At 52.2% G+C, this 22,032-nt stretch overlaps 1 long non-coding RNA gene and 1 pseudogene across 1 annotated transcript; one reads left to right on the plus strand and one right to left on the minus strand.

The window, feature by feature from the left end:
- LOC135291581 (zinc finger protein 23-like) overlaps window positions 1-22,032 on the minus strand; it is a 201,810-nt pseudogene that overhangs the window by 51,944 nt on the left and 127,834 nt on the right.
- On the plus strand, window positions 15,782-16,605 carry LOC135291625 (uncharacterized). The gene is made up of 3 exons (XR_010354393.1): window positions 15,782-15,903; window positions 16,146-16,294; window positions 16,476-16,605. It is a non-coding gene; the product is annotated as an uncharacterized LOC135291625 (long non-coding RNA).

Here is a 22,032-nt window from a genome sequence, read left to right on the forward strand (position 1 = left end):
TTTCCAGGCAGGACTGTGTCTGCTGGAGGGGCAGAGGGAGTCCAGCAGGGATCAGACACAAACCAGCAGGGCACTGAGGAGCCCCTGTGGTGGCAGTGAGCAGCTCCGGGCTCTGGGCGCTGCTGGTGGCATTTTCTATTGAACCATCTCCAAGGTCTTCTCTTGTGCTCCGTATTTCTAAGTGTTTTCCCTCTTGGTTTTGGTTGTGTCCTGCACCTTTATTTTTCCAAATTTTCCTACCCTGTCAGCAGCAGCCCATGTCCAGAACTGGCTATAAAATATGAGCAAAGCAGCTGGGAACAGCAACGTGTGGAATCCTATGGCTCAGGAATTCTTCTGTCAGGGCCCTGTCTGTGCCTTATGCTTGTCAGCACCTCCTTCTCTGTGCAAAAACTAGTGATGAGTGGAGTTTTTTTACCTAAGAGCTCCTGAGAAGCAAATGCTGTGCTGGGATTCTCATAAGTGTATCCATTTGGGAAACAGAAAGTTAAGGCCAGGGTAGCAGATCAGCTGGGAGCTGGTCACTCCCTGCAAAGGGCTCATGTATGATGTGGGAATACCAAATTCCAGGATGGGCAAGAAGGGTCAATGTGCTCAAGGTGCAGCAGCTGAGGTTTGGGTTCACCTGGAGCACAGTCAGGGGTGGTGAGCACTGGAAGATCCAGCTGCAGTCCCCATCCATGTCCCTTTCAGTGATGGCTTTAGGGTGTCTCAGCCTGGATCCAGAGCGCCCTGGGGGGCTCCTGGGGGTGGCTTTGCACTCAGGGTGAGGATGGCCAGGAGCCACTGAGGCCGGCAGTGGGGACCAAGGCTGGGGCTCGTGGCTTGGCAGGTGTGGCTCTGGGGGCTGGGACATGCCAGGGCATGGGTCACTGCCACTGTCCTCCGGAGCCCTGGCTAGCTCTGCGATGCTCCAGGGGCAATGGCGAGAGCAGGGAAGTGGCTAGACTGGGGTTTTGCCTGAGCCAGAACCTCTAAGCCAGCCCAGCAGTAGAGAGGCCTGGAGGAGCCATGAGCACTGAGTGAAGGAGGCAGAGGAGGCTCTTCTGCAGTGCAAAGTCCAGTAAATTTATTAGCAGAGGCAGTGGGAGGGTACACAGCAGAGAACTGCCAAACCGGAACACAAGCAAAAAACCCCTCATCAGCCCTGTGCATGGGTTTTTAAAATCTCTCAAAACTGGGGGTAGACACCATATAGTAACCAGTAAGCAAGTCTTGGGGTGTGGTTTTTAGGGCTACAACAAATCAGAATAAGGGGAGGAGAGAGGGTTGGGATAGGATTGGATCTTAGGGTGAGGGACAGGGAACTTTCTGGAACAAAGGGTAGAGTTTGGGCTGATGGACAGGGCAAAGGGGCCGGGTTGTCTTGACAGACAGGGAAAAAGCTGGGAAGGAGGGAGGGGATTCCTGGAGGGACAGTTGGGTAGGAGGACATGACACAGGGGAGAAACTAACTGTAATAACTCGGGGAGCACCTGAACATACCACAAGGTAAAGGAACATGCAACTCAATAAACTAACACGCCGCAACACAGGAATTGAGGCTTTCAGCAGCTGCGAGGTGGCATTGTTAGAACACACAGCAGCTGGTGTAAGCCATCTCTCTCACTTGGCTCTTGCTGTGTGGGAAGGTGCTGCGAGCTGTGGTGGCTGCACTCAGCCTTGGCTGGGAGGATGATCTGTACCAGGGAGAGCAGAAAGCTGCCACGGTGAGCAGAACATGCTCAGAGCACTGCAGTGCAGAGAATGATACTGCCCCTGAAGTGCAAAAAGCTTGAAAGCATAGAATTCTGTGCAGCACTGTGGTACAAATTTTTCTCTTCTAGAACATGTCCCTTTTTGTATTCTGTAGATGAATTATATGGATTTATGGAATACATGGGGGTTTTTTTCTTAAGGTTTTTGGGAGAACTCTCAAGTTTATTTTTATTTCCATATTACAACCAGTATTTGTAGAGATTTTTTTATTCTTCTTTTGTAAATACTTAGGGAATAAATACCCAAACATTTCTTAATCCTTTGGTGTATTGTGGTTCATATTCTTAGAAAAGAAATGTAATAAATAGGTATGATTTGTGCTGATAAAATTCAAACAATAATCAATATTGATACAGTAATTTATATTTGGAAATAATAAAACAGTTGAAGGTGTAATGCCAGGAAAGAAAGGGAGACGAGGGCTTCCCCCGCCCCCCTTCTCCTGCAGATGTTCAGAACAGGAAGAAACAAGAGATAATATTACTAAATTTAGTTGGAAGAGAGTAAAATTTGGTTGGACGAGAGTAAAATTTGGTTGGACACCAGGAAAATGTTATTTATATGAGATCTGGTGCTTTAATGTTAGAATATAATATTGGTTTGTACTATACCAGCTTGGTGCACACGTGTAATCCAAAAGGTGAACTAAAGGACACCAAGGTAGAGGAGAGGCCTTCTTCAAAGAAGAACCCCAAAGAGGGGCACGACCCCCTAAAACAATGGTGGAGGATGTATGGTAAAGGTGATGAGGGTGGTGATACAAGTGTGACAAATTGAAAATGGGAGGAGATGGTAATGACATAGAGCATAAAAACGGAATTTTGGCCTGACAAGTACGTGAGGTGACAGGGGTCAAGCCCTGCCCTCTGTACCCTGCACTACCCCATGTGGTTAGTTTTGCTTATATGGTATTACCAGAACCAAATTATTCCTTATTTTACCCAAATTGTATTGTCAATATTTTGAGTGTATTCAATTTTATATATATTAAGCTACTTAATTAAAATTGCTGTTACATTTAATTTTGCTTTTTTTTTTTGCTTTTTTTTTAAATTGGATAATTGGACAAATATAACAAGGTTTTTGGAAAAACTCTCAAGTTTATTTTTATTTCCATTTTATATCCAGGATTTATACAGATTTTGTAATTTATTCTTATATTGTAAATACTTAGGGAACAAATACCCAAGCATTTTTTAATCCTTTGGGATATTGTGATTCACTTTCTTAAAAAGGAAACCTTGTTGAACAAGTGAGAAAACACCAAGAGAGGGAAAATAGCATAAAAGTCTTTTAGAACAGGGCATATAATGAGGACTGCGGAACTGAGTAATTCCTCCAGGGGGGGAATTACCAAGATATATTACCAAGAATAACTGCCCAGATACTTCATGAAATCACCGGAAATGTGACCTGCAGCCATACAAAATACAGCCAAAGCAAATGAAAACCCTTTGGAAAAGAGGGAATTTTGCCAGTGATATCAATCTGCCGGGATAACTGAGGGATGCCCATCATCCTTGGACTGCATTCCTCAGTATCTGCAGTGTGTTTTCTCCCAATTTCTGTGAAGTGAACAAGCAGCTGCTGTTGCTTTACCATTAACTTCAGCTCATAGAAGAATTACCAAGCACCATAAATGTTTTTTGTAGCTGAGCAGGACTTGATTTTCCCAAATGTTCTACAAAGCAGAAAGGAACCACAGAGTTACTTCTGCTAATGTTAATGAAGAGTTTCATGAAAGAGGTGAATGATTGCATTGCAATATAAAACTTCCACATTCAAGAAAACATGAGTGCACTTAGAATAAAACATACGAGTCTAGCATAACAACAGAACAGGATAAAATGAAATTACTAGACAGGAAGTGATGTATCAGAAATGCACTTTCAGGTTAGGAGCACATTTAAAATGCAGCTAATCACTCTCTCTATCCATGAATATTCCACTAGTGAACTGACATACAGAAACATCCTTTTTCTCTTTGTACCTTCCTAAGTGGTGCCATAATGAACTGGAGACTTGCATAAATCACACAGAAAATCACCAAAACTGCTGAAATTAACACTCAATTGCACGATAAAAGCTTCTGAGAAAATGCTTGACCGGATCACTAAACAAACTCAAGCTTGGAACAGAAACATTCATTTTAACACTGATCAAGGGGAAAGGAAAAGAAATGCTGTAACAGTTCCATGTGGAAGATAAGGAGAAAGAGAGGAAGCAGAGGAAGAACAAGGCCCTGTCAGATGAGCTGTGGAAGGTAACTTTGTGTCCCAGCTCTGTCAGAGGATGTTCCCTGTCATTGGTGCAAGCAGCTGGAGACAGAAATACTGATTGAACTGGGGGCCACAGTCTTGATAAGTGCAGAGGTGGTTCAATAACGTGACATGAGGGAGTTCAGGGAGTTCCCCCAGAGCAACTGGGCTGCCTGAAGGAAGTGAACAGCTCAGCACAGCCTGGCCCGCTCGGCTGCTTTTCCTTCTGATCCTCCTGGGGAGGCTCTGAGATTTCCTCTTCCCTGATGGAAGTGCAGCTGCTGCCAAGGGAAACGTCCCCGTACTGACTCAGTGTTCCCTTGGTTTCCCAGATGTCCCATCTGCTGCCCCTGTCCAGGAGAGCTGCTCTGCACGGGAGGAGGAGACCGAGGGAGAGCCTGGGAACATCGGCGGCTGCAATCCCTCCTGATCTGGTTCTGTTTATGGATGGGTAGAGTTAGACTTAGATAGTTACAAGTGTAGGGATATTTACATACCTTGACTGATATTTGTATAGGAATTTACATATGTATATTGTTATACTGATGCATGTATATTGAAGTGTTTACATCTGTAGTTATATTTACATACTTGTACAGTTGTGTAGCGGTGTAGTTCTATTGCTGGGGTTTTATATTGGTCCATTGAAATTTGTATATTTATAGATAGGTTTGTTATGTGTGTTCTACATGTCATATATGGAATGAAATACGTAATACATATTTACATCTATAAATTCTTATGGATATATTTATATTTACTTCTACTTAAATATAGATGGAGTTGCATAGTTCTAAAATAGTATTTATTTAGTTCTGAATCTGAGATTCTTTAGAGAAGGATATTGATATTCCTGTATTTGTATATGGGCCGTAGAGTTGTAGTAATATGCAAAAAATTTAATTGTAAAACTTCAATTCATATTTGTGTATAGTGAGTTGCATAGAGTTGCAATAAAATAATTTTTTAACTGAAGTTGATATTTGTATATATTTAAAAATCACAATTCTCAAAAAAAATTAGATTTTAAACTTATTATGTGCATGTTTCTACATTGGCAGCACAAGGGTAGCAAATTAAAGCAAATTTAATTTTTAAACTTAAGGGGTTTTGCATATTTGTTCATTACTAGTGCAGGTGTAACTATCTGCAATAAATGCAATGATTCAATTGAAAGAAGGGTAGATTTGTGCTACCCAAAGCCATGGAAATGCTGGAGGGTTTGGGCCATGAAAATCTCCGGCCATGCCCAGCACACGCCCCACCTGCTCTCAGGCTGGGCACGGGAAGCGCAGATTTGGGATGGCAGCAGAGCCACACGTTGGCTCAGAACTCACTGCAAAGGCCTGCTGAGAAAATTCCAGGACTCTACTGAGAGCAGAACTCCAAGCAGGAGCCACCTGGGAAGGACAAATCCACCCCCCACCCCACGGGAGCTCTTTAGGAAGAGCTCCAGGTGTCCCCCTGAAGCTCATCCCAGAGCCCAGAAGCCAACAGGGATCCTGAGCCAGCTCCACTGCCGTTGGCAGCACTTTGGCAAATGAGCTGCAGCAAGGCGGAGGCAACAGTGACTGTGACTGCTGCAGGCTGGGGATGAAGGAAGGGCCATGGACACAAGTGCTGAGATGCTCCAAAATGCAGAAGGAGGCTGGAGAACTGGGAAGCAACAAGATTTGACAAGCACTGAAATGATGGAAGCCCTTTGTGTGAAGTTCCCTGAAGGAACTCCCAGGGACAAGGATGCTATAATAAGTAGTATCAAAATACACAAATGCAGTAACACCAGGAGATGGTCTGTAGGACCCACAGGCAATGGTTTAGGAAAAGATCAAGTCTATATTTTATATATTCTATTTATTATAGTATCTACATTAAAATATATAATATGTAGTATATAGATGATAAATTACATCTATCATAAATTCATATGTGTCATGTGATACATTTTGATATATTTTAATAAATATTTTTAGTTCATATACATTTGATATATTCCTCCAGCTTGGGAGAGTGAAGATATACAGCAGTCCAAAACCTTCTGCCCACACAGCAGTCAGCCCCGGGTGTGTGCATGCACACCCACCCACTGTCCTTGCTCTTCTCAGCACCTCGGGGCTGCTGTTTGCACAGAATTGGGATGAATTTAACTCAACAGAGCCACGAGTGGGATGTCCAGCTTGTCATGAACAATCATGTGGCAAGGAACAACAGGCTCTCAAATCACATTATCACAGGTCCTTTCATTCCTGCTGGGCACTGAGGAACTCTTAAAAACACCAAAGACACAGAGAAGAGGTGGAAAAAATTGGCATCATGTTATTGCTGGTATCCTCATGGAGGAAAATCTGTTGGGTTTCTTAAGGTCATAGCTTTCCAAAAACTAGGAAAACTGCTCAGCACCAGGAGTCCAATTGCGAGTGCTTTCCTTGACTTGGCAAGGCTGGGATGTTAACAGTGGATTCCGTCCTTGGTTCAAATCACCTGCCCTCTCCTGCAGACAAATGCACCACCACTAGCAGAATCTACATCAGTCAATTTTCTCAAAAAGCTGTGTTAAATTTGGGAGAGGAAAGGAAAACATATCAGACACTGTGGATTAGTGACAAGATCTCCAAACAGTTTCAAAGCAAAGGGCAGCAGCTTCTCTCTGGGACACTCCTTGTGCTCCAGGGCAGCCGGGCTGTCCCAGCTGCCCAGGACCCAGCGCTGCGCGGGCTCTGCAGAGCTGCACAGCGGGGAGGCAGCTTCAGGTACCTCAGCCCCTGGCCAGGAGTGGCTTCTTGCTCTGGAGAGTTCCCTGGGGGCAAGTGCAGGGTGCTGGCCTTCTGCTCTTGGCCCTAGCCTGGCCTTGCAGGGCTAATCCTGTTCCCCATCTCAAATGCTAAAGTCAGACTTGTTTGTTACCAGCTCTGCACAGCAATGATTTGCACCACAAAATACTGAAGGACTGAAGGCTGAACTTCAGACCCTGGCTGAAGCCTCAACAACAGGACCTGAGCCAAAGCTGCCCTCCACATGACCCTTGGAAAAAAATGTTCTGTGTATCTGCTCCTTAACCGAGTATTGCTATCAAAAGGATCAGTGCATCCATTCACTGGTGAAACACATCTGCACCTTTCTGCATTAGGAAAATGGACAAGGCCACACCTGGCCCTGGTTCCTCCTTGAGCCCTGGGCAAACTCAGGGAGAAAACCAAGAGGAGAATGAAATCAGATGTCCCCCAGCAGAAGCTCTGTCACGTTGCCTGTCCAGCACTGTCAAAGCCAGGCTACTCTCACAGCGCAGTGGCCAGCAAAGGTGGAGGCTCCACAGGATTTCCCAGTTCCCGGCCATGGCTCTCCAGGGCTTGGCTGGGACAGCTTCCCTCAGCTGATGTGCAGCTCTGCATGAAGGGCAAAGCATTGGGGTATCTGGTGATGTATCTTTCTTAATCACTAGAGGCAACATTTTGTAATAATGCTGAGGTGCATTGCTTAGCTTCTCCTGTTCTGACTCTTTCTTGCACTTTTGCATTACAGTAAATGACATGATTCCTCCAGCTGGTGTCTGTGTCTGCATCTTTGACCTTCCCCACCATCAAAACAAAACACACAGCCAGTTTAGCTGCCTCTCTGCCAGCCCATCTCTTGGAAAACACCCCTGATGGCCATCTCTGCAAATGAAATTCCCACTTTGCAACTTCCTTTCCTTCAGGCAGGTGAGAAAAGGAGGCACTCCCAGCTCTGGACACCTCTGGAAACCAGCTGCTTTCAGCAGTCACAGCCCTGAAATATCAACCTCCTTCCTTAACCTGCCACTGGGAGCTCTCACCAAGAGGCCTTTTGTCCAAGGATACCCACAGAGGGGCTCGAGGAGGGAGCAGTTTGGAACACATCCTCCAGAGTTTAAACATGCCTTTATCAAATGAGCACACACCAACCTGTCCCAAAGGGAAAGCAGGCAGGAAAGAGAAGCTCATCTCCCACAACAGCAAACTCTCTGCTTTCTTCTGTTCCAGCTGGAGAGTGGAGACCACGGGCTACACCCCAGTCTGGGAAGGAACCTGGGAATTGGCCTGATCTGGGAGCCCAGCAGAGGGAATTTTCCTAGAGACATGGAAAAGATTCTCTGGAAGCAAAAGATTATGGCAATATTTATGCAGAAAAGTAAAAAGAAAAAGAATAATTGAAACATTTCAAAAAGTTCCCAGACTGAAATTTGTGTCTCAACATGACAGCCCCAAAGTCTCAGTGGTGTATCAGGAAGCTCAGGAATGAACCCGCAGGGCTTGGATAAACATCATTGGTGTGCGTCCCCCAGAGCACAAGCAGCTCCCCAACAAGACTTCAAGGCTAAGGGACAAAGCTTCCCCCTTCAGCTCTCCACAGCAGCTCTAGGGAGTCTCTCTCCATTGCAAGGTCTCCTTTGCCAGTCTACAGTGGCAAAAGTTGCCTGCAGGAGGCATTTGCATTGGAACTCTCCCCAGATAGGGGGAAGAAGAGGGGATTCCTGAGGAAAGAAAAGTGCATCACCATCTGGGAAGACACCAGCATGAGTTTCCCACAACGCTAGGCCATTAATTGATGCCCAAAAAGTAGGTAATAAAACAGTGCTCCATAGTGTGGGGCCCATAGGGCAGGTATCTGTTTGTTCATCACCAGCAGCGAGGGGGATAGCTCCACCACAAACTCACTCGCCCGTTCTTCACACAGTACTAGTTTTATACTATTTTTTACTTATTTGGCACATTATACTTTCCTAACCTTCATCTTGCAGCATATTTTCTAATTACACAATTAAAAAGCCCTCGTGGTACACTTGCAGTTTCTGCACGAGGTGGTCATCACTCTCCTGCTGGTCGTTTTGGATGAAGGCTCAGAAGACTTCCTCAGGCTTGAATTTCTCACCTATCATTTCTGCACAGTCTATGAGATTGTCTGCTCAAATAGCCAGTGGTTACCATGTGCAGTTAGCATGTTCTGCTAAATATGCTGATTTCTAAAAAGCGCTTCATTCCCATCCCCTGATACAAAGTAAATGCTTATTTCAGCACAGCTACAGCTTTTAGCATAGCTCAAGCATTTCCTCATTGCCTCGGCACCAAAAAAAAGCAAAGTAGGAGGGGGCAAACCAGGGAGGGTGATGGGGCAACATTATCTTATTGCCCAGGCATTATAATTCCTTGGGTAAAGTAACATCCATCCATGGGCCAGCACTTTAGCTTGGATGACAATGCAGACAAAATTGCTGCCCCTTCCTGCTGCTGTAGCTTACTCCAAATCACGAGAAACGTGCCAACTCTGCCAAAGACAGGCAGACATGGTGAGATAAAAAGAGCTAGTCTGCTGAAAAGGAGATCAAATGAATGTTTTCTAATGCCCCCTTTTCATCCTTTCCCCAGCCAAGACAGAGCAATGTCCTTCCTCTCTGTCACCAATGGTGACCCAGGCAGAGGATGCAGCGTAGGGACAGAGCCCACCGCTGCTCTCAATGCCCTGCCCTGCCCTTCCCTGCCTGCCTTGCCTGCCGAGTCCTGCTGTAACCTGCCCTGCCATGCCGTGCTGTGTGGAGCCCGGCCAGCCCCAGGAGCCGCCCCGCCAAGCTGTGGCACCTGGTGAACAGCCCCCGGGTCCACTCCGTGCACTGGGACAGCCGGGCCCAGGAGCTGCTCATTGAGCGCTCCCTCTCCGAGCGGGAGCTGCTCAGCCCAGGCCACACCCCGGGGGCGGTGGCACTGGGGCAGATCTGGTGCCGTGCACCTTCAGGGCCACGCAGTTCCACAGCTTTGTGCGCCAGCTCTACCACTACGGCTTCCGCAAGGTGCCGGGCTGGCTCGGCGTGGCTGTGCTGGGTGATGCCGGGGGCTGGCTGCACCACAGCAACCCCTGTTTTCGCCGCGACCGTCCCGACCTCCTGCTCCGCATCAAGCGCCGGCCGGCAGCGTACCAGGAGTGCCACAGGTGCCCGCCCTGCGGCTCCCAGCAGCTCCACAGGGAGCAGCAGCCCCCAGCCTTCAACCCATGAAGTAGGAAAAGAGTTGTAGCCTTGTTTTTCCGAAACATAATGAAAAGTGACCGTTTGAAGTATTTTTCCACAAGGCCCTGTCATTCTCAGCCAGAAATTGTCAAGTCTATTAGGAAGGGGAACCTAGAAGGCCAAACAATTCTCTGCCTGTTTCTTTTCCTGCATGCTTCCTGTGATGTTTGATCCAAGGCAGCAATAGAGATCTGTGTCCCAGAGCCACATTGTGGAGCCTGACCAATATGTTTGGATTCTTGCAGCCACCCCAGGCACTTCAGCATCCAGCACTCCAGCTGGCAGTGCTGGTTGTGCAGCATTGACAGCCTCCAGCTCCACACAGAACGCACCTGGGGAAGAGCAGTCTCCACCAGTGGATCTTGGCTTTGCCATTGAGCAAATGATCCAGGAGATCAGGAGATCACTGCCTGAAAGGTCTCCCTCTGCTCAGGTCACCCCATTGGAGGGGAAAGGAAGAAGCTGGGCTGAGAGCTATTGAAAGTTGTTACATGGAGAAGGAGAGAAACTGCACCCTTGATGTGATTCCAAGAAAATACCAAATGATCTTGAGTTTTCCTTCTTTCCATTGTTCTTTCAAGGGCAATATTAATGTTGTGCCTGAGTCTTCCGGAGGCGAGCCTGTGAACCAGGCTGCAGCAGAGGAAGCCTCATCTGGCACCAAGAGTTGCAGGAACAGTTCCCCAGAGCCTGAGGAGCTTGGTAAGGACAGAGCCCCCATTGGTTTAGAGAGGTGTGAGATGGCTGCTCTGAGCCTGCCTCTGGCAGCAAGGGAGATGAGCAGAGTTGAGTTCCTGTCTGCAGGGTTGGTGCTTCCTGGTGCCTTTAGTTCAAATCCTGCACTGGCACAGCCTCCCCGAGCCCTGCCCTCCATGCTTCTCCAGAGACGCTGACACCGAGTCCACTGCTGTGGCAAGAGAGCAGGGAATAAAGCTCACCTTGTGGCAGTTGTGTCACCAAGCTGGGTGTCCCAGTTTGGTTCATAAATCAGCTCCCAGCAGCCTTCAGCTTCAGCCACTTCAGTGAGGACTGAGGTCTCTCTGTCACTGAGACTGTCTGTGTTTCAAGCTCAAGCCTTTGCTAAGACTTTATCAGGATACTTAAACACTTTACACAATTCAGTTTTGAGCACTTGGAAGGATCCCTGTTCTTTAAAGAGCAGGTTTCAAATTGCCAAGTGAGAGTTTGCCTTTCAGGCCATCTTTGACAGTCCCTGATAGAAGGACAATTGGTGCTCAAGGAACACGTGCACAAGCGCCAATATTGACTCAGTGTTCCCTTTGCTTCCCAGATTCTGTGTGATCAACCTCTGCAGGAGGGCTGCCCTGTGTGGCAGGAAGAGACAGAGGGAGAGCCTGTGACCATCGGGCAGGTAGAATTCCTCTGTCTCTAGTATAGTATAGTTCTGTTTATTTATCTAGGTAGTTGTATTTATAGATTTGTGTAATTATATTTATCTATATAGATAGAGATCTGTGCAGTTAATTTTTTTTTTGTTTTAGATGTATATTGTTATTGTTATAGCTTTAGATGGGTTGTTATAGTTACAGATGTGCACAGTTGCATTTTTACCAGTGTATAGTTACATTTACATATATACATTTGTAAATGCATATTTATATTTGTATATGGAGGTTTAGCTAAATAGATTGATATCTCTATACCCCTTTTTTTAACCTCTTTCCTGGCTCTGCTTCCTCCCTCACCTCGTGTTTTCCCCCGTGCCCCCTCTGTCCCCTCTCCCTGTGCTGGGTCCGAGCTGGTGACCGGGCCGGGCGCAGCAGCAGTTCCAGCCCAGGTGTCCCTGGAGCGCTGGGAGCTGCTGGTGGCCCCAGGCACTGTCCCCTGAGGAGCTGCTGAAGGACAGTGAGACTGAGGGGGCTGAAGGGGCGGTGGTGCTGAAGGGACGCTGACCCTGAGCTGCTGCTGGGGCTGAGGGCTGTGGGGCAGCTGAGGGCCATGGTGGCACTGAGGTGACAGGCAAGTGGCACAGGCTGAGGGGGTGGCGGGTCTAAGGGGACGGGATGGGTCAGAAGGGACTGAGGGAGGTGAGAGGACTGTGAGGGGCTGAAGAAGCTGAAGGGGGCTGGGGGTTTGCCGAGAGCATGGGTGGGGCTGAGGCTGGCGTGGGCTGTGGCTGTGGGCCCTGCCCGTGCTGGGGCTGCTCAGCGCAGCTGCCCCGGCTGGCACAGGGGCTGTCCTTGGGCAAGGCAGCTCTGCCGGCAGGGCCCAGGAGCTGTGCTGGCTCTGCCAGGCTGCCAGGGCTCCTGAACGGTCCTGCTGCGGCTGTGCTCACCACAGTCTGGCCCGCTCGGCTGCTTTCTCTTTCTAACCCTCCTGGGGAGGCTCTGACATTTCCTCTTCCCTGATGGAAGTACAGCTGCTGCTAAGGGAAAGGTCCACATACTGACTCAGTGTTCCCTTTGCTTCCCAGATGTCCCATCTGCTGTCCCTGTCCAGGAGATCTGCCAAACTTCGTCTGCAGGCTCAGAAGAACCGGTGTCCTTTGACCACCCCCAGATACCACTGAAGATGGAACCACCTGCAGAGCAGAGGGAATCAGCTGGAGCTCCACGCACAGATCTTGCTGCTCACAGATGAGCCTCTGGCAAGCTCCAGGAGCTCCTGCCATCTCTCTCCCTCTTGGCAGCTCCCTCCCTGCAGCCCTAAGGCCCTGCCCATCCCTTTTTTGCCTCCCAGCTCACCCCTTCGCCTTGCCTTCCCTTAATAAACAGTTTGGCTTTTTCACTTGACCCATGGCTCTGTCCGTGGAGCTGAAGCGGCACAAATCCTGAGCTCAGGGACATGCAGGGCCCTGCTGCCCTTCTCTTCCATGCCGTCGTCTGTACACGGGCAGAGAGGAACAAGGGCAGCTCCGGCTGCAAAGGTCCCTGCCCTGCTGCTCCAGTTGCACAGCACCGTGGAGTTAAAGGTGGTGCTGAGCACGCTGAAGGGAACAAGGACCCTGGGTTTTAGAAGAGCCAGCTTGAGTATGCTCTGAACCCAGCCATGAGGGATTCCATGGCAGGCATCCACCGAAGGCAAAGGAGCTTGCAATGCTGGAAGTTTTCACAAAAGCTTCCTGAAATCACAGCAGTGCTCCAGCCCTACACAGGGACAGGAAGAGGGCAGAACCAGAGACCACTGTGGCCTAGCAGTGAGCTCTGGGTGTGCCTAAAGCCAAATGAAGCAGCAGCAGCAGCAGCAGAGTGGCTGAGGCTCCGAGGTGCGAGCGTCCCAGTGGCTGCAGCGCTGTCAGGCAGTGCCTGCACGCTGGGTGTGGTTCCAGTGGCTCTGCTCTCCCCACAAGCGAGGAAGCTCAGCCCCTGCCTCAGAGCCAGTCAGAAACCCAACCAAGAGAGACCAGGGGCAGGGGATCCTTCTCATCTCTCTGGGACATGGCTGCAAAACAGCGGCTGCGTCTTCCTGCGCCTGTGTTTGGGGTGTGCCGAGCCCAGAGCTGGCCAGCTTGTTCTCTGCTCTCCCAGGAGCGTTCTGGGCAGGCAGAAGAAGTGCTGCGTGCACAGTGGGTAAGGGGCTCACCAGAGCTTCCTGCGGGAACAGGGCTCCGCTCCCTGGCTGGCAACAGCCTGGTTTTGCTGCCCTGAGTGCAGGCAGAAGTTCGGGCACATGAAGAGGCAGCGGGCAGCTCGTGTTTATAGGGGGCCCGGAGCTGCGCACCAGAAGGGACCCGTAGAAACAGACTCGGGGAAGCAAGAGGAGCTCGAGTTGGAGTGCCTATGCTGCAAGGAGCAGAAGGAATTCAGCATTGCCAGGGTTTCTTACGTGTGTGTTGATGTTGTCTGGGAAATGTGCACATTTGGGGAAATGCCTTTGGAAGAGAGGGGCTTGCTTCTCAAGCAAAGTGCTTCCCCAGGAGCCCCCAGTGAGGTAGGTGCAGCTGTCTCCCTTTGCCTCCCTGCGCTCCTTTTCGTCCTTGAGTCCCCTTGCACTTGGCAGAGGGGCGTGGGAAGGGAGAAGGCTGTGAAGAGCAGCTTTGGCATCTTCCTGGGCCTGCAGAGAGACAAAGCCAAGCACCTGTGGTAGGGTGTGTTCGCCCTTTGAGCATAGGACAGAGCCGGATCATCTCTCCAGCCAAGAGCCCCAAATGTCTCTCAGAGAGCTGTGAATTGAAAGGCCTTTATGCACACATTAATGCCATCTTCCCTATCTGGTTGTGTTTTAGCTCTCGGCAAGATGCATTTGCTTCTTGCTTGCTGGAAGCTGCTCTGCTCCAGGGGCAGCACCGAGCTGGGCTGTGCGGGCCAGGCACAGAGGTGGAGAGTCCTTCCCTGAGCACTTGGCCGGCTTTGGTGTGTCCAGGGCTGTGTTAGACACTCGGGGCAATGGATTCCTTCTAACCGGGGGCACCTTGCCTGGGGAGGGGGTGGCCCCGGGGCACGTGGCAGCATCTCCAAGGGCTCTTTGTGACACGCTGCAGCAGGGTCACCGTGGGGCAGAGTGGGACAGGGTGTCACAGCAGCCCTTTGTGACACGTGCTGACACAGGTGCCGGCAGCGTCGCAGCCAGGCCAGAGTGCTCGGTGCACGCAACGGGACAGGACGGGACAGAGCGGTGCTGTGAGGAGCCCCCAAACAGCCGGCTCGTTCCTTGCTGATCCAGAGCTTTTCTGAGGCATTACTCCTGTGGCTGGTCTCACGGCCAGACCTCGGGACTCACTGACTTGGAGCTTTTCCAAGGCATCCCCCATCCCTGTGGCCGGTGCCTTCGTGGCCAGGCCGTGGGACTTGGTGACATCCATCGTTCACGAGGAGTCTCCTGTCATTGTGGCAGGAGCCCTCAGGAACACAGTGCAGGACTTGCTGTCCTGTCATCTTCCTGAGGCCTCCCTGTCGCAGGTGCCTGCAAGGCGCAACTGCGGCATCGCTGACTTGGACCTTTGCTGAGGCATCTGTCTCGAAGGTGCCCTCGAGGTCGGACAGCGGGATGGCGAGCAGAGTGCTCAGCCTGTTCAGGAGGCTTCGGGGGAAGAAAAAGAATGGCCCTGAAGCTGCCCCAGCGCAGCAGCCTGCAGAACTGGAGCAGTTGCAGCCACTGCAGGACGGTGAGTGGCAGAGCTGGGCTGCAGGGCTGGTGCCTGCAGCCAGCCTGGCCCCATCCTATTGCATTCCATCCCATTGCATCCCATTGCATCCCATTGCATCCCATTGCATCCCATTGCATCCCATCCCATCCCATCCCATCCCATCCCATCCCATCCCATCCCATCCCATCCCATCCTATCCCATCCCATCCCTGTGGACATGCCCACGGACAGGATGGGACGGGGGCTGGGACTGGCCCCCAGTGGCAGCCGTGCTCCATCCCCCGGGCACGCAGGGGGCTGTCCCTTCCTGGAGAGCGCAGGGCTGGCCTGTGTTCTTTGGCCTCTCCCGTGGCCCCTCAGCTCTGGCTTGCTCTCTCTTTGCCAGATGCAGCCAAGGACCAGACTCAAGAGCAGGATCCCACCCGTGGCCACTTCCGCAGAGCGGTGCAGGTACCTGCGGCCATCCTCACCTGGGCTGGGCCTGCTGGCACTGCTCGGCCCAGCCCCGCGCTTGAAGCAGACCATGGAACATCCCTCTCTTCCCACCCTTCCTTCTGCTGCAGGCACTGCAGAGGTTCCTGCACGTTCGGCGCAGAAAGACCAGAGCCACAGCCACCGAGGGCACGGCTGAGCCCAACTCCAGGCCCAGCGAGCTGCAGACAGAGCCTGCTGCCAGCACAGCGTCCGCTGAGCTCGCTGCAACCTCTGACCGGGCAGCGGCCGAGGGCAGGGCGGAGGCTGACATGGCCCTGACTGAGGGCATGGCCAGCTCAAACAGCCAGACTCAGGCCATCCCAGATACTGACACCATGATCTCACTGACTGTGAGTCCTGCACCCAGGCTGGAGTTTCCAGAAGGGTGTTTCTTCTCCGCAGCAGGCAAGCAGCCTGGGGCTAGGGTGGGAGGCCTCCCAGGATCATGTGGCCCCTCCAGCCATATCTGCTAGGCCCACTCAGCCTTTGGGGCCATCACATTGGGGTGGGAAGGCAAGCACTTCCTGGGGGAAGCTGGGGAAGTTGCTCCCTAGGACAGCACACCAAGTCTTCCCCATGCTGCTTCTTCCAGGTGCTAGCCATGGTCAGGGACATTCTACAGAGACTCACATCCTGCGACACTGTGGACGCCGAGCTGCAAATGGACATTCTGAGCCTGACTGAAAGATACCCTGCTCACGTGGTGATGATCCTCCTGTGCTGTGCCCCACTGTGTGACAGGTACGGAGCACAACTGCCTCGAGAGCTCAGTGCTCACCAGCCCGTAGGGCCCCTCGGGCCCCTCTGTTTCCCCAGCCCTCTGCCATGCTCCCTCCCGGCCCCTCAGGGCACCGGGGCTCTGTCCCCCGGCCCCACGCAGCTACACGGGGCAGGGTGCTGACCCACAGCTCTGGTCCCACAGAGATGCCACACTGATGTGGAGGGCCATGGGCACCTCGGAAGTAGCTGCGGAGGAGGTGCTTCCAGCACTGCTCTCTGTGCTAGAGAAGCAGCCACCATGCAGCAGGATCTTCTGCAGCGGGGACGAGGCCGTCTTTGCCCTGGCTGTGAGTTTCTGGAGCTGGCCTTTGCTCGCCCTCCAGGTCACCTCTCCAGCACCTCTCCATGCTCTCGCCACGCTGCAGCTCCCGGCCTGGGCTGAAAGCTGGGCTCAGGGCAGGCTCAGGAGCAGCAGGCTGGGTGCTCGCCCTGCGTCTCCCCTCGGGTCCTGCCTCATGACACCTTGGCACTAAGCGCTGCCTCGGGGTGCTTTGTCTCTTGCAGGCAACTCTGGTGCTGTGGAGGATTGCCCCCACGTCCGAGTGGCACTACGCAATGCTCATTTATTCTCCCCAGCTGCTTGTGGATCTGCTCTTGCAAATTTTCACTACCACAGAGCAGCTGCCAAAGAATGTTCAGAACTTCTGGAGAGCATGCCGGAAGGAACACGGCCTTCGCAGCAACCCCAAAAGGTCTCAGTCACCCTTTCCTTCCCATGCCCCCTGTGGCCAGGGCCCGTGCTCCCAGCGTGACCTGGCCTTTGCTCGGCACACAGGTTTGCAGCGCAGACCATGAAGGCTCTGCTCTCCCGACTGGGCTTTGATAAGAAGCTGGTGGCTCTGGAACACCTGCAGGTCTGGGACACCCTGCTCTGTGCCAACACCCAGCTGTATGCAGCAGGCCTGCTGGCCAGGTGAGACCCCCTTCTCCCCGCCACCACCGACAGCATTTGTGCCCTGTGCCCAGAGTGCCCCACACAGACCCCGCGGTTGTAAGTGAGAGGGCCTTGCCACCGAGGGACGGCCGAGCAGACTGCAAAAGCCTGGCAGAGGAGGATGCCCAGGAGCAGCCGCCTCGCAAGGGGCCTGTGTCCCCATGCAGAGTGCTGGGGAAAGATCAGACCTCTGTCAGTCACTCCCGGGAGAGGTTTGCCCACCAGCTCAGGGCCTGGGTGCCTTTTTCCCCTGACAGGGAGATGCGCCATGGGTTGACCCCCTTGTGTCCCCACATGGCCTCGCACCTGCTCAGCCTGCTCATCGGGAAGCAGCCACGCTGTCATCTGCCTGCCCTGGCGTTCTTGGTGGAGGTGAGCCTGATGGCCAGCGCTGCCTGGCTGAGCTGCCTCCCACCTTTCTGGCCTCTGGTAGCTGCAGCCGCCTGGGACGCTGCCCGTGCCTGCTGCTGCTGCCTGGGCCCGGCCCTGTGCGGCTCCGGGCTTCTGCTGGCCATGTCCCCTGTCACTGCCCTGTGCCTTTCAGCTCCTGGAGTGTCTGGACTTGAGCCAACACGGTCCCAGTGCCCTGTGGGTCGTATCCAGGCACCTGCCGAGCAAGTGCAGGGACAGGCTGCGCCTGCAGCTCAGAGGCCTCGTGGTGCTCAGCAAGGAGCCCTCGCTGGTGAGAGGAGGCAGTGGCTGAAGCCGCGCTGGCAGCGTGGGGCTGGGGAACACAGACCTTTGGCCTTGGCTGGGCCAGCAGAGGCAGCTGCTCCCAGCTCTCCTGCTTCCTGCTTCAGCTGCCCCAGTGCCCCAAGCAGCTCTTGGTGCTGCAGCCACTCACAGCTTCACAGCACAGCCTCGTCTTGCACACAGAGCGGAGAAATACGTGGCCTCTATCAACACCTGCTGGAGCAGCTGGCTGATCCCGATGCAGAGATGGTCTGGATGACCCTCTCTGTGCTCACACATGTGCTCCAGAAGAAAGACCTCAAGATACCCAGCATCACCGCCCTGAAGCTGGCTGAGCCCCTGCTGCCACACTTTGACAATGTAAGGCTCTGTGCCCCCAGCCAAGGGCACTGGACACTGCCTGGAAACTTTGTGCTCTCTGCAGTTTTGGGCCTTTACCCCAGTGGGCCTGGAGTAGTTGGTGCTTAGGACTTTTCCTTTCCTTCCAGGACAACAGCCAGATGCAGCTGCTCTCCATTCAGCTCTTCAGCAAAGTGCTGGAGCTGGTAGTGGAAGAGGGGGAAGAGCCTCTCACGAGAATCGTGAGCCAGAGCCTGCTCCCTCTATTCCTGCGCTGGCACGATGAGAACCTGCACGTGGCCAAGGTGAGGTTTTGTGGCATGCTGCTGCATCCCTGGGAAGGGGCTCGGCCACCTCCTGCCCTGGCGCCTGGCGGGCTCCAGCCTCCCCCTGGCCTTGGCACAGGGACACGGGTCCTGTGCCCTGGGCTCTGGTGCCACCTGCGGCTCTCTGCTGCTCTCCAGGCCTCTCATGAAGCCCTGCTTTGTGCGGCACGCTTCCTGAGGAGGACGGACCTCGAGGAGCTGCTGATGAAGGAGCAGCGGATGAAGTTTGCCCAGAGCCTGGTAAGGACAGCCCGGGAGCCCCAGCCACAGCCTGGAGAAGCCCTCTGCCCCTGGTGCTCAGTGTGGGGGGCTGGCAGCTGTGTCCCTGCCCAGCGCCGCACCCGGGGCTGCCAGCCCGCGCCCTGCACGCTGCTCCCTGCCCTGGGCCATGCGGGCCGGCTCGGCCGGTGCTGGGCGCAGGGAGCGCCCGGCCGAGGGGCAGAGCCCACGCCGAGCCTTCGCTCCCCGCAGCTGCTGCAGGACGCGAGCCGAGCGGCCGAGCACCTGCGCTGGGCCCTGCCGCGCCTGCAGAGCCCGCAGCAGCCCCTGCGAGAGGCGGCCATCAGGATCATCGGTGAGCCACAAGCCCAGCGTCCCTCCCCGCCTCCCGGCCCGGCCGCTGCAGCCCCGCCCGCCCTCGGTGCTGCTGCCGCCCTCCCGCAGCCGTGCCCTCCCTCGGGCGGCAGCGAGCGGCAGGGCCCGGGCTGAGCCCTGCCCAGGGAGGAGGGCGTGCGGCCCCGGGGCTGGCAGCGCCCGTGTCAGGCAGCTGTGCTGCCTGGGGCCCCACAGCCTCTGTCTTGCCAGGGGTGGCCGGATCACTCATGATGGGGCAGAAGGAGGAGCTCCAGGTCCTCAGTGAGGGTGAGTGTGGGCAGCCGCGGGCCAGCAGGGACCACCGGGGCAGCTGCACATCCCGGCCCCGGAGCTACAATCCCTGCCCGGGCTGCCGAGGGCTCTGCTCCCTGTGCGGACCAGGGGCGGCGGGGGCAGAGCCCGGAGAGCTTTCAGGGACACGTGCGGGATGCGAGGCCAGCACCTTCCAGCCCAAGCCCTTGTCTGCCACTCCCTCCTGGCCATGACAAGAGCCGGCTGTGATGGCCCTGGCAGGAGGCTTTCCTTGCATTCCCTCAATCTGGCCTCTGGCCGTGGCTCTGTTCCTCTCTCTTCCAGCTCTTCAAGCCCTCAGGGAAGATCAGAGCCCATCCTCCATGAGCATACTGGTGCAGATGACATTCGAAAGAATAGCTGCGGGACTTTGTTTGTCTGTTGGATTGGAAGAACCTGCGTTTTTCGGTGATATCCAGATCCAATTGGAGATGAGAGAACCTGCAGAGGAGAATGGACCAGCTGGAGCTCCAGGCACAGATCTTACTGCTCACAGCTGAGCCTGTGGCAAGCTCCAGGAGCTCCTGCCCTCTCTCTCCCTCTTGGCATCTCCCTCCCTGCAGCCCTCAGGCCTTGTCCATCCCCTGTTTTACCTCCCAGCTCACCCCTTCCCTTCTCTTTCCCTTAATAAATTTTGGCTTTTTCACGTTACTCACGTCTCCATGGAGCTGAAGCGGCGCAAATCCTGAGCCCGGGGACACGCGGGGCCCTGCTGCTCTTCTCTTCTGTGCTGCGTTCTGTGCACACACAGAGAGGAACAAGGGCAGCTCAGGCTGCAAAGGTCCCTGCCCTGCTGCTCCAGTTGCACAGCACCGTGGAGTTAAAGGTGGTGCTGAGCACGCTGAAGGGAACAAGGACCCTGGGTTTTAGAAGAGCCAGCTTGAGTATGCTCTGAACGCAGCCGTGAGGGATCCCATTTCAGCCTGTGCTGTGAGCCTCCTGTATTGCTGGGCTCTCCGCAGTACAATCTTACTTCTTTTTCTGCCAGGCCTCTTGTACCTACAGACAGTTACCCACAAATAAGTGTAAAATTTTTCTTTCTTCCTTCAGTTCCATGGTTTTAGTAAAGTCTTGCTGATACTTCCTATCAGAAGGAATTCTAAACACTGGTCCCCTGTTGATCATTCTTTTCCTGGCAAGTTGCACTCACTACATAAAAGAAGAGGCAGTCCTTGGGCAGGGATACTCTTTTTCTTTGTCAGCTAGAACGAGCAGCCCAAGGCTAGGATTGGTGGCTAAGTGATCTGCAATACCAGGTACTGGTTTTTTTTGCACGTTGCTCTTTCTTTTGTATATACATCACATATAAAATGCATATGGATTTCAAGAATTATATAAACAGCATTCACAAAAGTGTTAGAGTAGGTAATGGTTTCCCCAAGGCACCTGTCTGAGGTTTCTACGCAGAATTTTAATTTCCCTTCTGTATCTTTGAGCTTCCTTTCAGATGGTTTGTAATAAGTAATAAATTGGCTGGGACTGCTGTGAAGGCTCTTGTTAAACACCTTGGTTAGTAAAAACTTGGGAATCCATGATCTGCCTTTAGGGCAAGGCCTGGATACTGGAATCTTTCTATGTCACCTTTACAAAGATAACTAAGTCCCATCTTTAAAGCCCTTACTATGGGAAGCACCCCAAAGGAAGTACGCCTTTCTTCAGGAAGTCCCTCTGTCACCAAGCAGACCAAGTGCTGGGGTGACATCCAGGTTTAAGTACTCTGTTTTTCACTGGGATTAGGTAGGAAGGCCAGATGCAGCATCTCATCAGCATCAGCAAGCCTGATCATATCTACTTGCAGAACTGCTTCAGGTGTCTCCACACATCAATGTCAAGCATAGCATGGCCCTGGGCTCTGCGCTTCAAAGACAGAGCAGTTGGTTTTAATCTACAAGTGAAATAACTTTAATACAGAAAAAAAAAAAAAAAAAAGATAGCTTTTCTTCCGGCTTCTTAAACTGTATTTCAGGCTTTTATAATCAGATTCCTTAGCCAGGGAAATTAGTTTTCTTACATCATATCCAGGAATGTAAGCATTTCTTTATGCAGGATCTTACATGTGAAATATGGTATTAGATCACAGTCTAGGGCATTTAATTGTCTTTCCTACAGAGCTTTGGGGAGGAGTTTTAGTTTCACCCACTTATAAGTCCTAAATCCTCCACAGACCTCACTGAATTTTGTCACTGGGGAAAAAAGAGGCTAAGATTTCACCTTGATCTTTTGATTAGTGTTTACAAAGTTTAATATATTACCTAAAGTTGATTTATTTGATGATTAATTTAATACTTCTAGTTCATGTCAACTTTGAATGTAAGTTTAAGTTTCAAGCTTTTGAAGCACTTTTGACAAAAAAAAAAAAAAATTCACTGTTTTTAAGAGTCATCTCTCATGGCTCCAAATCCAATCCATACTTGGCCAGAAACGTTTACTTTGTAAATACAATTCTAAGTGAGGATAAAAACCAGAAATTGAAAATTTGTTTCAGCAATACCTGTACCAAGATGATTCACAAGTTTATTCCA

This window comes from Passer domesticus (assembly GCF_036417665.1).
Source record: "Passer domesticus isolate bPasDom1 chromosome 8 unlocalized genomic scaffold, bPasDom1.hap1 SUPER_8_unloc_1, whole genome shotgun sequence".
In the NCBI taxonomy this organism is placed as follows: domain Eukaryota; kingdom Metazoa; phylum Chordata; class Aves; order Passeriformes; family Passeridae; genus Passer; species Passer domesticus.